This window comes from Aulonocara sp. 'chitande type north' Nkhata Bay, linkage group LG23 (assembly GCF_057382095.1).
Source record: "Aulonocara sp. 'chitande type north' Nkhata Bay isolate Kocher_YH1m ecotype deep benthic linkage group LG23, A_spYH_male_GT1.1, whole genome shotgun sequence".
Classification (NCBI taxonomy): domain Eukaryota; kingdom Metazoa; phylum Chordata; class Actinopteri; order Cichliformes; family Cichlidae; genus Aulonocara; species Aulonocara sp. 'chitande type north' Nkhata Bay.
Window position 1 is genome coordinate 38,495,967 of NC_141365.1, and position 16,667 is coordinate 38,512,633.

General features: G+C 44.0%; 1 pseudogene; it reads left to right on the plus strand.

The window, feature by feature from the left end:
* The first annotated feature begins 548 nt into the window (after window positions 1–548).
* LOC147302376 (uncharacterized) lies at window positions 549–15,538 on the plus strand (annotated as a pseudogene).
* The last annotated feature ends 1,129 nt before the right edge of the window (window positions 15,539–16,667 follow it).

Consider the following 16,667-nt stretch of genomic DNA (forward strand, 5'->3'; position numbering starts at 1 on the left):
CTTGGCTGTGAATCGCTCCAGTGCAAGCTTGAGGTCACCACCTGATAAAGCCAACAGAACCATCATCTACAAAAATCAGAGGTCTGATTCAGAGGCCATCAAATTGTAAGCCTCCCACCATTTGTCTAAGCCTGTAAATTCTGCCCATAAAAATGATGAGGGACACAGTAGAACACCTTCTTCAGGTTAACAAAACACATGTAGGCTGGTTGGACAAACTCCCACGTACACTTAAATATCTTTGAGATAATAAAGATTTTGCTCTCTTGACTCTTGGTGGTGCTGTCACTTGGTGTTTGCTCGCTCTGCGGTAGAGTATCACTTCCTGTTCCTGCTCAAACACAGTGGTGTTTCTGAGTAGCTTATCTACTTAGCAATTTAATTAACAACTTTTAAATACATTCTTTTTTCATAGTATAATCTTCACGTGCTTCATCCGAAGCACACTTTCTGTGTAGTCACTACCTAATTTATAGCCAAAGTATTCACTCACTGTGTCTGTACTGTTGCGCTAGCTTAGCTTAGCTCATAGCCGACTCATTAGCACCATGGTTACTTCAACTGTCCCTCCTGCACTTTCCTGCTCGTTGTGTCAGATGTTTAGTTAATCCTCAGCCTCCTTTAGGAGTAATGATACTTGTAACAAATGTAGCCTATTTGCAGCTCTGGAGGCCAGGATTACTGAATTGGAGACTTGGCTTCACACCCTTCATTCACCTATAGCTAGCCAGGCCCCTGTAGCTGGTGCAACCGAAAATAGCGTAGGCCCCGCTAGCTGTTCACCGGCAGACCCCAAGCAGCTGGGGAAAGAGGGCGGCTGGGTGACCACCAACCTGTTCATGTGTCAAACCATTTTTCCCCACTCGACGACACACCCGCCGGGGGTCAAACTCTGGTAATTGGTGATTCTGTTCTCAAACACGTGAAGCTAGAGACACCAGCAACCATAGCCAATTGTCTTACAGGGGCCAGAGCAGGCGGCATTGAGGGAAATTTAAAACTGCTGGCTAAGGGTAAATGTAAATACAGTAAAATCATAATTCACGTCGGCAGTAATGACACCCGGTTATGCCAATCGGAGGTCACTAAAATCAATATTGAATCGGTGTGCAACTTTGCCAAAACAATGTCGGACTCTGTAGTTTTCTCTGGTCCCCTCCCCAATCAGACCAGGAGTGACATGTTTAGCCACATGTTCTCCTTAAATTGCTGGCTGTCTGAGTGGTGTCCAAAAAAACATGTGGGCTTCATAGATAATTGGCAAACCTTCTGGAGGAAACCTGGTCTTGTTAGGAGAGACGGCATCCATCCCACTTTGGATGGAGCAGCTCTCATTTCTAGAAATATGGACAAACATATTAACCCCCCAAAATATGACTATCCAGAGTTGGGACCAGGAAGCAGAGTTTCAGTCATACACGCTAGTGTTAGTTTAAATGAGTCAACACCCCCGAGTCATTCTAACTACCAGAAATCTCGAAGCACAGGCCGAGGGGGCGGTGTGGCAGCAATTTTTCACACCAGCCTATTAATTAATGAAAGACCAATACAGACTTTTAAGTCATTTGAAAGCCTGATGCTTAACCTTGTCCACCAAAACTCAGAAACCAGTCTTATTTGTTATCATATATCGTCCACCTGGGCCTTAAACAGAGTTTCTCTCTGATTTCTCAGACTTTTTGTCTGATTTAGTTTTCAGCTCAGATAAAATAATTATTGTGGGTGATTTTAACATCCATGTAGATGCTAAAAATGACAGCCTCAACATGGCATTTAATCTGTTATTAGACTCAATTGGCTTCTCTCAAAATGTAAAAGAACCCACCCACCACTTTAATCACACTCTAGATCTTGTTTTAACATATGGCATAGAAACTGAACTTTTAACAGTGTTTCCTGAAAACCCTCTCCTGTCTGATCATTTCCTGATAACATTTACATTTACAATAATTGATTACACAGCAGTGGAGAGTAGACTTTATCACAGTAGATGTCTTTCTGAAAGCGCTGTAACTAAGTTTAAGAATATAATCCACCCACTGTTATCATCTTCAATGCTCATAGAGCAGAGCAGCTATCTGAACGCTACCCCAACAGAGGTCGATTATCTTGTTAATAATTTTACCGTCTCACTACGTACGACTCTGGATACTGTAGCTAAGGTCTCAAATCAGAAGTACCTGACTCCGTGGTATAATTCTCAAACACATAGCCTAAAGCAGAAAACACGTAGGCTGGAGAGGAAATGGTGTGTCACAAATTTAGAGGATTCAATTCAATTCAATTTTATTTATATAGCGCCAAATCACAACATAAGTCGCCTCAAGGCGCTTCATAGATACAGAGAAAAACCCAACAATCATATGACCCCCTATGAGCAAGTACTTTGGCAACAGTGGGAAGGAAAAACTCCCTTTTAACAGGAAGAAACCTCCGGCAGAACCAGGCTCAGGGAGGGGCGGCCATCTGCTGCGACCGGTTGGGGTGAGAGAAGGAAGACAGGATAAAAGACATGCTGTGGAAGAGAGACAGAGGTTAATAACAGATATGATTCAATGCAGAGAGGTCTGTTAATACATAGTGAGCGAGAAAGGTGACTGGAAAGGAAAAACTCAATGCATCATGGGAATCCCCCGGCAGCCTATGTCTATTGCAGCATAACTAAGGGAGGATTCAGGGTCACCTGGTCCAGCCCTAACTATATGCTTTAGCAAAAAGGAAAGTTGAAGCCTAATCTTGAAAGTAGAGATAGTGTCTGTCTCCTGAATCCAAACTGGAAGCTGGTTCCACAGAAGAGGGGCCTGAAAACTGAAGGCTCTCCCTCCCATTTTACTTTTAAATACTCTAGGAACAACAAGTAGGCCTGCAGAGTGAGAGCGAAGTGCTCTAATAGGGTGATATGGTACTACAAGGTCATTAAGATAAGATGGGGCCTGATTATTTAAGACCTTGTATGTGAGGAGCAGGATTTTGAATTCAATTCTGGATTTAACAGGAAGCCAATGAAAGGAAGCCAAAACAGGAGAAATATGCTCTCTCTTTCTAGTCCCTGTCAGTACTCTTGCTGCAGCATTTTGGATTAGCTGAAGGCTTTTCAGTGAGTTTTTTGGACATCCTGATAATAATGAATTACAGTAGTCCAGCCTGGAAGTAATAAATGCATGAACTAGTTTTTCAGCGTCACTCTGAGACAGGATATTTCTAATTTTAGAGATGTTGCGCAAATGGAAGAACGCAGTCTTACATATTTGTTTAATATGTGTTTAATGTGTGATCATCATTTAGCCTAGGTTAGGTTTCTCTTCAGCACTGTAGCCAGGCTGACAAAAAGTCAGAGTTCTATTGAGCAGAATCAGAATCAAAATCAGAATCAGAATGGGTTTTATTGCCAAATGTTGAGCAGGTTTACAACATTAGGAAATTGCTGCGGTGCTTCAGTGCAAACATGCTGTCATAAATTGCGCTTAAATAGACATGAAAAAATAAAAGTAAGAATAAGAATTAAATGTGCTACGTAGAAAGATATATGCATGAGATATACATGAGAATAAGAATTAAAAGTGCTACGTAGAAAGATATATACATGAGTGCAGGTGGTGATCAGTGCCAAAACATGGAATCATGCAGTGAACACAGCGTAGGGTCATGAGTTAGTGGTGGGGACAGTCGTACGTTTATTGTTCATGTGTCCAACAGCAGAGGGGAAGAAACTGTTCTTATGGCGAGAGGTTCTGGTGCGAATGGACCGGAGCCTCCTGCCTGAGGGGAGCAGGTCAAACAGACTGTATCCAGGGTGAGAAGGGTCAGCTGAGATCCGAGCTGCACGCCGCAGTGTCCTGGAGGTGTACAGGTCCTGCAGAGATGGGAGTCTGCAGCCAATCACCTTCTCAGCAGAGCGCACAACACGCTGCAGTCTCTGTTTGTCCCTGATAGTGGCTCCAGCGTACCACACGGTGATGGAGAAGGTGAGGATGGACTCGATGATTGCGGTGTAGAATTGCATCATCGTCCGTGTTGGCAGGTTGAATTTCTTCAGCTGCCTCAGGAAGTACATCCTCTGCTGGGCTTTCTTAATGACGGAGGTGATGGTGGGCTCCCACTTCAGGTCCTGAGTGATGGTGGTACCCAGGAAGCGGAATGAGTCCACAGAGGTGATGGGGGTGTCAGTCAGGATGATGGGGGGGAGTGGGGCTGTGTGCTTCCTGAAGTCCACAATAATCTCCACTGTCTTCTGGGCATTCAGCACCAGGTTGTTGTGGCTGCACCAAGACACCAGACGTTCAACCTCCCTCCTGTAGGCAGACTCATCCCCGTCCGAGATGAGCCCAATAACAGTGGTGTCATCTGCAAACTTGATTAGCTTGACAGACTGGTGGGTGGAGGTGCAGCAGTTGGTGTACAGGGAGAAGAGCAGAGGAGAAAGAACACAGCCCTGAGGGGAGCCGGTGCTGATGGTCCGGGAGTCTGAGACATTCTTTCCCAGCCTCACATGCTGTTTCCTGTCCGTCAGGAAGTCAGTGATCCACCGGCAGATGGGATCAGGCACATTCATCTGGGAAAGCTTGCCTCGGAGATGGTCTGGAAGGATGGTGTTGAAGGCAGAGCTGAAGTCCACAAACAGGATCCTGGCGTAGGTTCCTGGGGAGTCCAGATGCTGCAGGATGAAGTGTAGGGCCATGTTGATGGCGTCATCTACAGACCTGTTGGCTCTGTATGCAAACTGCAGGGGGTCCAGGAGGGGGGCCGTGAGGGTCTTGAGATGGGAGAGAACTAGGCGCTCAAATGACTTCATGACCACAGATGTCAGAGCCACGGGTCTGTAGTCATTTAGTCCAGTGATCCTAGGTTTCTTGGGGACAGGGATTATGGTAGAGGACTTGAAGCAGGCAGGCACATGACATGCCTGCAGTGAGGAGTTGAAATGCCAGAAAACACTGGGGCCAGCTCGTTTGCACAGTGTCTGAGGGTGGCAGGAGACACACCGTCTGGGCCGGGAGCTTTTCGAGCATTCAGACTCTTAAACTGCTTCCTCACATCTGCTTCATGAATATGAAGAGTTGTGGTGGGAGGAGGTGGTGTGAAATCCTCTTTTGTGTGGGGTGAGGAGGGGGGTGTTGTAGGTGAACAGTTTGAAGGTGGTGATGGCTCTATGGAGGGGGGAGAGGTGGGGGAATTAGTGTCTAACGTGCCTCTATTGTTGGGGCCGTTGGAGGTGTGAAGGCTGCCTGATGGCTCGTCAAAACGGCAGTAAAAGTCGTTAAGGGTGTTGGCCAAGAGCAAGTCGTCAGTGGAGTGGGGGGTTTTAGGCTTGTAGTTTGTGATATTCCTAAAACCTTTCCACACAGAGGCCGAGTCATTCTCTGAGATCTGCTGCTGCATCTTCTCAGAGTGCTGATGTTTAGCAATGTCCACTTCTTTAGTGAACCTGTACTTGGCCTCTCTGTAGCAGTCCCTGTCTCCGCTTCTGAACGCCTTTCTCTTTTCCAGCCACAGCTTTTTGAGTTTAGGAGTAAACCAGGGTTTGTCATTGTTATAACTCACCCTGGTGCGTGATGGCACAATGCTGTCCTCACAGAAGTGGATATAGGAGGTGACAGTGTCCGTAAACTCATCCAAGCTGTTAGAAGCAGCCTTCATTGTGTCCCAGTCTGTAGACTCCAAACACGTGCGAAGCTCCTCCACAGCCTCGTTGCTCCACAGTTTTTTTGTCCTCACGACAGGTTTGGAGAGCTTCAGCCTCTGTCTGTACGCGGGGATTAGGTGGATCATGACGTGGTCAGAAAGTCCGAGTGAAGCGCGGGGCACCGCGCGATAGGCCCCGCTGATCGTGCTGTAACAGAGGTCTAATGTCCTCTCCTCTCTGGTCGGGCATTTAATATACTGCTTATATTTTGGAAGCTCATGGCTCAGATTGGCTTTGTTAAAGTCCCCAAGAGCAATGATGAGAGAGTCCGGGTATGTCCGCTCCATGTGGAGTATCTGCTCCGCGAGTGCGCACTGAGCTGCCTGCGCATCCGCGTCTGGCGGGATGTAAACAGCGGCCAGGATGAATGAAGCAAACTCCCGCGGAGAATAAAACGGTTTGCAGTGAATAAAAAGGTATTCCAGAGAGGAAGAGCAGTGCTGAGCAATCACTGTTACATCTGTGCACCAGCCACTATTAATGTAGAAGCAGACACCTCCACCTTTGGTCTTACCAGAGAGAGAGGCCTGCCGGTCCGCGCGCAGCAGATGAAAGCCCTCCAGCTTGAGCGCGCAGTCCGGGATGTCCTCACTGAGCCACGACTCCGTAAAACAAAACAGAAGTAACGCACCGAAGCACCAGGGCATCCATACGCGGCGCCATCTTGGAAACCATCCCGTTAACATTAACTAGTACTAACTAACACGCACATCTTCAACCTTTCCCTCTCTCTGTCTGTAGTCCCAGCCTGCTTCAAAATGGCCACCATCGTCCCTGTACCCAAATCCTCCACCATCTCCTCATTGAACGACTGGCGACCTGTAGCCCTGACGCCCATCGTAAGCAAATGCTTCGAGAAGCTGGTCAGGGACTTCATCTGCTCTGCACTACCCGACTCACTGGACCCTCTACAGTTCGCATACCGCCACAACAGGTCCACTGATGATGCCATAGCCCTGACACTACATACTGCCCTGTCACACCTGGAGAAGAGAGACACGTATGTGAGAATGCTGTTTGTAGATTACAGCTCAGCATTCAATACCATCGTTCCCTCGAAACTGGACAGGAAACTGCAGGATCTAGGACTGAGCAGCTCCCTCTGCAGCTGGATCCTTAGCTTCCTGTCTGACAGACGCCAAGTGTTCAGACTGGGCAGCATCACCTCATCCCCCGTCACACTGAACACTGGTGCTCCACAGGGGTGTGTACTGAGCACTCTCCTGTACTCACTCTACACCTACGACTGCACGGCCACTAACAACTCCAACATCATTGTGAAGTTTGCGGACGACACTACAGTGGTGGGTCTTATCACCAACAGTGATGAGACAGCTTACAGGGAGGAGGTCAGCGCCCTGACCCACTGGTGTCAAGACAACCATCTCACCCTCAACGTCGCAAAGACAAAGGAGTTGATAGTGGACTTCCGGAGGTGCAGAGAAGTACACACCCCCATCACCATCAACGGCGCTGCTGTGGAGAGAGTGAGCAGCTTCCGGTTCCTTGGTGTACATCTGGCTGAGGATCTTACGTGGTCAGTACACACAAACAAAACAGTGAAGAAGGCGCAGCAGCGCCTCTTCTTTCTCAGGAGACTGAAAAGATTTGGCATGAGCCCCCGCATCCTCAGGACCTTCTATCACTGTGCCATTGAGAGCATCCTCACTGGATGCATCACCACCTGGTATGGCAACAGCACTGCCTACAACTGCAAAGCTCTCCAGCGAGTAGTGCGGTGCTCTGAACGGATAATTGGAGGTGAGCTTCCCTCCCTCCAAGACATCTACAGGAAGCGGTGCCTGAGGAAAGCGGGGAGGATCATCAAGGACTCCAGTCACCCCAGCCATAAACTGTTCAGACTACTTCCATCAGGAAGGAGGTTCTGCAGCATCCGGTCCCGTACCAGCAGACTGAGAGACAGCTTTTTCCATCAGGCCATCAGACTGCTGAACACGTCATAGACACCTCACCTTCACTACTGGAACTTTAACATTTTGCACTCCATACTGTACAGTAACGCCACTGTTTTGCACATGTCTCACTCTGTATATTTTATTTTATATATTTTATTTATTGTTTACTCTATTTAAATTGTAAAATATGTGTACACACACACACACACACACACACACACACACACACACACACACACACACACACACACACACACGTAGAAAAATATTTAGTATACACATCCAGAAATGCATATACTATTATATATTGTACATATATTTATTAGTTTCAGATGTAGCCATTCTTGTATTTTGCTTGTTTACATTATTGTATTTTGCACAACTCTGTTGCTTGTGAAGCTCGCACACAAGAATTTCACTCACATGTGCTGTACCAATGTACCTGCACATGTGATGTGACAATAAAAGTGATTTGATTTTGATTTGATTTGATTAGTAATGACTTCATGAACTTCTTCACAAATAAAATTTTAATCATTAGAGAAACACTTACCAATAATCATCCCACAGATGTAATATTATCTACAGATACTCTTAGTACCATTGATGTTAAGTCAGACTCTTTTTCTCCAATTGATCTTTCTGAGTTAACTTCAATAATTACTTCCTCCATACCATCAACGTGTCTTTTAGGCTACGTTCACACTGCAGGCGAAAGCGCATCAAATCCGATTTTTTTGACCCTATGCGACCCATATCCGATCATGGTATGACAGTGTGAACGGCACAAATCCGATATTTTCAAATCCGATCTGGGTCACTTTTGTATGTGGTACTGAATCCGATACAATCCGATGTTTCAGAAAGTGACTGCTGTGTGAACGGTCAAGTCGCATTAAATCCGTCTTTTACGTCACTGACACAAGACAGACGCCAATTATCAGCGCCAGAGAAGCGCCCGATAAGACATCGCGAATGCTTCCTGGCCATCCGGTGAAACTGCTGGGAAGACAACGTTGGAGAAACGTTAACATTTTATTTGTACTGCATAATCTGCAGATTCTGACAGAAATCTGCAACTATCCTTTGAAGCACCGCTCCTCTCTAAAACAGCAATAAAGATAATTATTAGGTTATCTGCATTATTATGTAAATAACAAAATAACTTAAAGCAAAAATTGGGAAAAGTGAAGTCCGAGGTCTTTATAGTAAGGGCCATCTGTCAAAAAATATTGTTTGCTCTGGGTCTAAACAGAGCGCGTTGTGTGTGACATCTTCTTTTGCGCATGCGGGCCGCTTTGAGCATTCACACTAGAGCACGTTTGCTGTCGCATTTTGTTTGTAGTGTGAACGAGCAGACAAAAAAATCGGATTTGATCAAAAAATCGGAATTGAGCATTAAGACCTGCAGTGTGAACGTAGCCTTAGACCAGCGGTCTCCAACCTTTTTTGCGCCACGGACCGGTTTATGCCCGACAATATTTTCACGGACCGGCCTTTAAGGTGTCGCGGATAAATACAACAAAATAAAACTACCGGTACTGAAAAAAAGATTTATTCATAACACACGTGAAAAGACCCAGGAAAACAGAGTTAACGACAAAAACGATAACAAAATAACACTGAAAACCGATAAAAACCCTGAAAACCATACATTTCACACCTGAGCCTCAACTCTCGCGGCCCGGTAACAAACGACTCACGGACCGGTACCGGTCCGAGGCCCGGGGGTTGGGGACCGCTGTTTTAGACCCCATTCCTACAAAACTGCTCAAAGAAGTCCTGTCATTAATTAATGCTTCAATCTTAAATATGATCAACCTATCTCTAATAATCGGCTATGTACCACAGGCCTTCAAGTTGGCAGTAGTTAAACCGTTACTTAAAAAGCCATCCGTCCACCCAGCAGTCTTACCTAATTATAGGCCAATCTCCAACCTTCCTTTCATATCAAAAATCCTTGAAAGAGTAGTTGTCAAACAGCTAACAGATCAGAGGAATGGCTTATTTGAAGAGTTTCAGTCAGGTTTCAGAGCTCATCACAGCACAGAAACAGCTTTAGTGAAGGTTACAAATGATCTTCTTATGGCCTCTGACAGTGGACTCATCTCTGTGCTTGTCCTGCTAGACCTTAGTGCAGCGTTCAATACTGTTGACCATAATATCCTATTAGAGTGATTAGAACATGCTGTAGGTATTACAGGTACTGCACTGCAGTGGTTTGTATCATATCTATCTAATAGACTCCAATATGTACATGTAAATGGAGAGTCCTCTTCACACACTAAGGTCAATTATGGAGTTCCACAGGGTTCGATGCTAGGACCAATTCTGTTTACATTATACATGCTTCCCCTAGGCAGCATCATTAGAAGACATAGCATACATGAAAAACTAGTTCATGCATTTATTACTTTCAGGCTGGACTACTGCAATTCATTATTATCAGGATATCCAAAAAACTCGCTGAAAAGCCTTCAGCTAATCCAAAATGCTGCAGCAAGAGTACTGACAGGGACTCGAAAGAGAGAGCATATTTCTCCTGTTTTGGCTTCCTTTCATTGGCTTCCTGTTAAATCCAGAATTGAATTCAAAATCCTGCTCTTCACATACAAGGTCTTAAATAATCAGGCCCCATCTTATCTTAATGGCCTTGTAGTACCATATCACCCGATTAGAGCACTTCGCTCTCGCACTGCAGGCCTACTTGTTGTTCCTAGAGTATTTAAAAGTAGAATGGGAGGGAGAGACAGACACTATCTCTACTTTCAAGATTAGGCTTAAAACTTTCCTTTTTGGTAAAGCATATAGTTAGGGCTGGACCAGGTGACCCTGAATCCTCCCTTAGTTATGCTGCAATAGACGTAGGCTGTCGGGGATTCCCATGATGCATTGAGTTTCTCCTTTCCAGTCACCTTTCTCACTCACTATGTGTTAATAGACCTCTCTGCATTGAATCATATCTGCTATTAATCTCTGGCTCTCTTCCACAGCATGTTTTTATCCTGTTTTCCTTCTCTCACCCCAACCAGTCACAGCAGATGGCCGCCCCTCCCTGAGCCTGGTTCTGCTGGAGGTTTCTTCCTGTTAAAAGGGAGTTTTCCCTTCCCACTGTCGCCAAAGTGCTCACTCATAGGGGGTCATATGATTGTTGGGTTTTTCTTTTTTTTTTTTCTTTTTTTTTTTTTTCTCTTTTTTTTCTTCTTTACCTTCTATCAGGAACCTTGATGGTACTATTGACTCAGCTCTGACTTTGGACGCTCATGTTAAATCTCTGGTCTGCTCCTGTTTTTATCACTTGAGAAACATTGTTAAGCTGAGTCCCATTGTATCGCGCTCCGAATTAGAAATTGTCATTCGTGCATTTGTTTCATCTCGTCTGGGTTATTGTAATTCTTTGTTTACTTGTTTATGTAAAGCCTCTTTGAAGCATCTGCAAGTTGTTCAGAATGCTGCTGCAAAGCTTCTGACCAAGTCTTCCAAGTACTCCCATGTCACACCCCTCCTGATTGTTGGGTTTTTCTCTGTATCTACTGTACAATATAATGCGCCTTGATTCGACTTATGTTGTGATTTGGCGCTATATAAATAAAATTGAATTGAATTGCATTGAATTGAATAAAGAGCCAGACCAGTGTTCGGGCAACCAGAAAGAAAACCACATTGTTCATCCTTAATTTCAGGTTTGACTGACGGAGCGGTTTGAGCCCCCTGTAGTCGGAGCACAAACTCCACTCTCCCTTCTAGGGTGGTAGTTCCCATCTTTAAGATATCCACATGACGTTACAGAGTCATGCCATCGAAAGCAGCATCAACATCCAGAGCCTTTAGGAACTCAGGGCAAACCTTTTCCACCCCAGGGCACCGCCATTGAGAAGCTGTTTGACCTCACCTCTTCACTATATGTTTAGATTAGCTAGGTCTGTCCAGTAGCCTCCCCTGCCATCTGATCAAAGCTCAGGTCCTCTCTCTCTCTCAGAACATACGGTCGGAAATCCCATGATTCCTCTGAACTAAGGTTCCTGGTGCCATGTTCACTGAGATTGAGATCAGGTAGGCCATGCCTCCAACTAACGTTTCTCCGGGTTGCTTTTTACATTCAGCGTAAAAGCAAAGCTGTGGATAACGTTTATGTCCCTTACGTCCCTTTTGTCATCAATCGTCACAAGCTTTGAGTAGTGACCAAAAGAACAAGATATGGATACAAGTGGGAGAAATCAGCTGTCTCAAAAGGGTGGCTGGCCTCTCAGCTAGAGAGAGGAGCTCAGAATAGACGTATGACCCCTTGATATCGAAATTGCTAGTTCAGTCCTTGCATCTGACAAGGATGCCTCCTTGGTGAGGTGTTCCAGCTGTGTTTCTGACAATATTCAGACAACTCTAGGCAATATACAAAATCTCCAAATTGTCTTATTGTCCAAAAATCTTTGGATAAACTAAACAGCTTCTCTGTGATCTTTGTCTAGCGGGAACAGTGATGAATGACTCAATGTTTCCAACGAAGCGCAGCAGTAACAAATATGTATATCTATATCTATCTTTGGTAGCTACCAATAAGGCTATCCCTGGATAAAACTCCAGAGGCTGTTTTGTTTTTCCATGAGTACTAGCATTGAGAAAAGTCATCCATTCCATCCAGCACTTATCTAGGTGTGCTTTTTAAGCTGATATTATAACTCTAAAAAAAAAAAAAACTGAATCCAAGTCTGAGACATAACAAAAATGGAAAACTGATAAACTTTCCTATGTTTTACATGTTCATAATAGGTTTTGTCCATTAAACTAAAAAAGAGTAGACAGTTTAGGAGAGATATAGTATTTTGTTTAAAATAGAAACGAACTGGGGCTCCAATTATGTTGTGAAGACACTGTGAACCTGCCCTTTACACGTCTTCGCTGTTCATTCGCTTCTTGTCTTCTCTAATTGCCCCAAGGCTGGCTGTTCATTTATTCACATTCAATAATAAGGGCTATAATTGAGCTCAAAAGGAGGACACAGTGAGGTTTATTCCCTAAAAGGATGTCTTCTCTGGTTTTCTGTAATCACCTAATGTAACCACAGCTCGAATGGATGTACTGATTTGTATTCGCTCTGAAGTTATTTGAGGTAGGAACAAGTTCTTCAGTAAACTATCACAGTGTAAAATCTCACTCATCTTTGTGAGCAGTTTTGGCTGTGTTTGGTGAAAAGAGCAAATCTGTCTATTCAAAAGTTTCTTTAAACTGCAGCAGCCAGTTTATTTTTGTGAGTCATTCGCTGTGATATTCTTTGTACTTGGCCTGTGCAACAAATGATTATGTCTGAGATGAGAGCTGAATCATCAACATCACCATCCCTCCAAATTAAACAGCTGAAAACATTTAAAGTAAGTATATGCCAGTTTGAGGATATTTAATCTCAGTGGGAGCTGCTCATTTAATGGTATAGAATTAAGGAAACCTGGACAGAAATCAGTATTCCAATACCAAAAACATATGGATGCCAGCTTGTAAGTTAATCTTTTTTAATATGACATCCATATATTACCATAAGACAAGGCCTTAGCAAAAAAAAAAAAAAATCCATGACATTTCCCTTTTCTTACACCTTTTTTCAGTATATATCAGGTTCAAGGTTCTTTATTTGTCACATGCATAGTTATACAAGTATAACACACAGTGAAATGTAGCCTGACACGCTCCTCGACATGTGCAAAAATGGGGGAGGGGGGGGGGGGGTATGGGTGAATGTGCAGTAGTAGCAGCAAGCAGGTGAATTCTGTACATTAATATGAATAGACATCTGACATCATCTATGAGCTAACACTGCATATAAGTTCCAGTGTCATTTTTCTGCTTTTGCAGACGGTCTGCAGTTCTTTGAGTAATGATTTCATCCTGTTTCACCTCCTTGACTCTTTTTAATGAGCTCTCTTCAGTTGCTTTAACTTTGAGCTTTTCACCTTAGCTCTGTCACATATTCCAAATCATTACTGCACATCTATGTACAGTATATACAGTACTGACAATTATTCACTTTAATGACTTACCCTTTTTTATATATAAAAGCAGTGCACTGAAATCCAAGTTGAAATAAAAAAAATCCAGGGCATTTTTTTTGGAAAATTGCTCTAAATGCCAGCCAAATCATGCAACATGGACAAATATTTTAACTAATACATGCGTGAACCAGCAAGGGGGAATGTATCTGAAATATTGATGAACAGAAAAGGGTGCACAAAATGAAATTTAAATGAGGTTATGAATCAAAGATCTGTAGAGGTTTCGAGAAGGCAGTGAGAGTGACCCCCCCCCCATCCTGACCTTGCTAACACACACATATGGAGGCATTTTTACGTGTTTTTTTTTTTTTAACTACCAGTACAAACCACAGCTGTAGTGTAAGCAGACCTGTGGCTGCAATCAGACATGACGGGATGCTCAAACAACTGAGAGATGCAGACAACAAGGAATACTAATGCCGAGCAGGATTCCAAAATGAAATAAATCACAGTGGAAAATGTTGCGTGACCAGCTTGACTTATGCAAAATGTTTGCATATCTTTGCTGAGGGCGTTTGTGGTGAGAGTTTATTAAACTTGCACACTGCTCACAGCCATCTCACTTTTCCAGAACATTTTTCTCACCTGTCAGTTTACTGACAGATGTAAATTAGGCAGAAAATGCTGGAGCAATGTCTCTCAGAGCTCTGCCATAGATAGAAATGGTGTTAGGGAAAAATAACAACAACAAAAAAATCAGATTTCATTATCAGCGACATAGGATGCAGACTAAATGAAATCTATTGTAGTATTGTATTAATATTAGTATCATGTCGCTGCATTAAGTGACCAAATTAAAAGTGACAAAGCATCGTTTGCAGAAGTGATTTCCTATTTGTGTGAGTGATAACTGAATGTTTTCAAAGGGCAATTCTATTGTCTATTTTTTTTTTATAAAGCCAAATCAAATTTTACAAACTCATTGCCTCAGAAAATAAGAAAGTTCAACTTAAGGGGGGATGGGGGCATCATAGTAACTTTAACTTTTGATTTTCCCTGTGCTGTGCTTAAGAGGGAGTTAAGAAGCTAAATACCCTTTATCCCAGAGGTGTTCCAGCCTATACTGAAGTGGTTTACACATTTGCCAGTCAATTAAATGGTTCAGTCTGAGGAGGAGACATAAATCCCTTAGGGGCTGTGTTAAGAAAGGAATCCAGGGTAAAAATCTGCCCCTTGTGAATGAAGTATCAGCTGCTTAGCACACCACAGGTGTGGTGCTAAGCACTGTTGCCTCACAGCAAGAAGATCTTGGATTTGAATCTAACATCTGGCTGGGTTGTTTCTGTGTGGTATTCCCATGAAGACTTCTTGCACCAATACAGATGACATTACATGGAAAAGGTTGCTGGTTTAGCTCAGTTTGTTGAGCAGGTGACCACATGCAATATGGCTGAGAGTAACTGGCCTGGGCTTGAGTCTCATCCGCAGCCTTTTGCGGCATGTCGTCCCCCTTTTGTCTCTCTCTCCTTACCTGTCACCTCTGTCAATAAAGCTGATATTGTTATGGTCTGGCGGTCGTTGCCGGCTGACCTGCCAGTGTGTTTTTTGTCTTCAGGGTGTGTTTACGGAAGTCGCTCTTTCTGATGGCGGAAGTTGAGCGACCTCCGACCTTGAAGCGCCTCCTCGCGAGAGCCGTCACACCGGCAGCTGATTTGGGCTTTCCAGCAATCAGACTCCTTTCTGTGGGACTACTTAACTGAGGGGTTGAGCGCCGACCATCGGTGCTGGAGTATTGCACCAAGCTTGGTAGTGACTCAAGTGTAGTGTTAGGAGAGTGCTGCCGCTTGCTAGCGGAGCAAAGCTAACTGTGTTTGTTTTTGCCTGTCCCCAGAAAGAGGGACGAGACAGAGAGACTGAAGGAGAGATTCACGGAGTTTCGGGAATTTGTTGGACACTGACGCACTACCACGCATCACAGGGAGAAGGGAGAGGATCACAAAAGAAAGACTTGCACTGTGGATTACTGTTTACTTGTTTCTTCACTGTAAATAAAGGCACTGTTCAACTCAGCGAGAGATCCACATTTGGGTCCGTTTACTCATCTGCCATGACAGATATTGACAGAGACACTGCATATCAGTCATGAAATACAAAATAATTTTCAGGCTTTTTACAAAGTGATGAAATGATTATTTAACCCCTTTACCTCAGTAAAAGTCACAATCAACCATCCATCTATCCATTTTTTTCCACTTATCTGGGACCGGGTCATGGGGGCAGCAGAGAAGCCCCCTTTTCCTAGCTGCCTCCCCTAACTTGTTCAGGGCAACACCAAGGCATTCCCAGGCCAGCCAAGAGATATAGTCTCTCCAGGATGTCCTGGGTCTGCCCTGGGTTCTCCTCTCAGTGGGACATATCCCGAACACCTCACCCAGGAGGCATCCTTGTCAGATGCCCAAACCACCTCAACTGGCCTCTTTCGATGTAGATTATCGGCTCTACTATGAGCTCATCCTGGGCCGTGAGAAAAGTAAACATTTGGAGGAAGCTCATTTCTGCTTCTTGTATCCATGATCCCGTTCTTTCAATCACTACCCAAAGCTCATGATCACAGTTGAGGGTAGGGACGTAGACTGACAGGTAAATCGAGAGCTGAGCGTAAAAGCGAAGCTCTCTTTTCACTGTGATGGACCGGTATAATGTCTGCATCACTGCAGCTGCATCATCAATCTGTCTGTTGATCTCTCGTATCCAAAATCTTACTTGAGAAATAGACTTAGTATCTATAGATTTTTTTAAATTGAAAGTGCTCATGAAAGGCATGTTGTGGTTTCCCCATGCATGAGTATGCTAGAGTCCGGCTGATTCAGAGTGATCTAAATTTCATTATCAGATGCTGAAACATTTTGATTCATATGGATGTCTGCATATGATCACAAATAAAGGGCAGCCATGCAGTCATCTTCTACCATAACAAAGTTATGCATGAGACTTTCAAGTAGACATCAAAGTATAAAGTGTAATAGCAGTGATTACTTTTCCACAGTGTTTGTAGCAGTCTCTGAGTATAATCCTTTACTTACACAG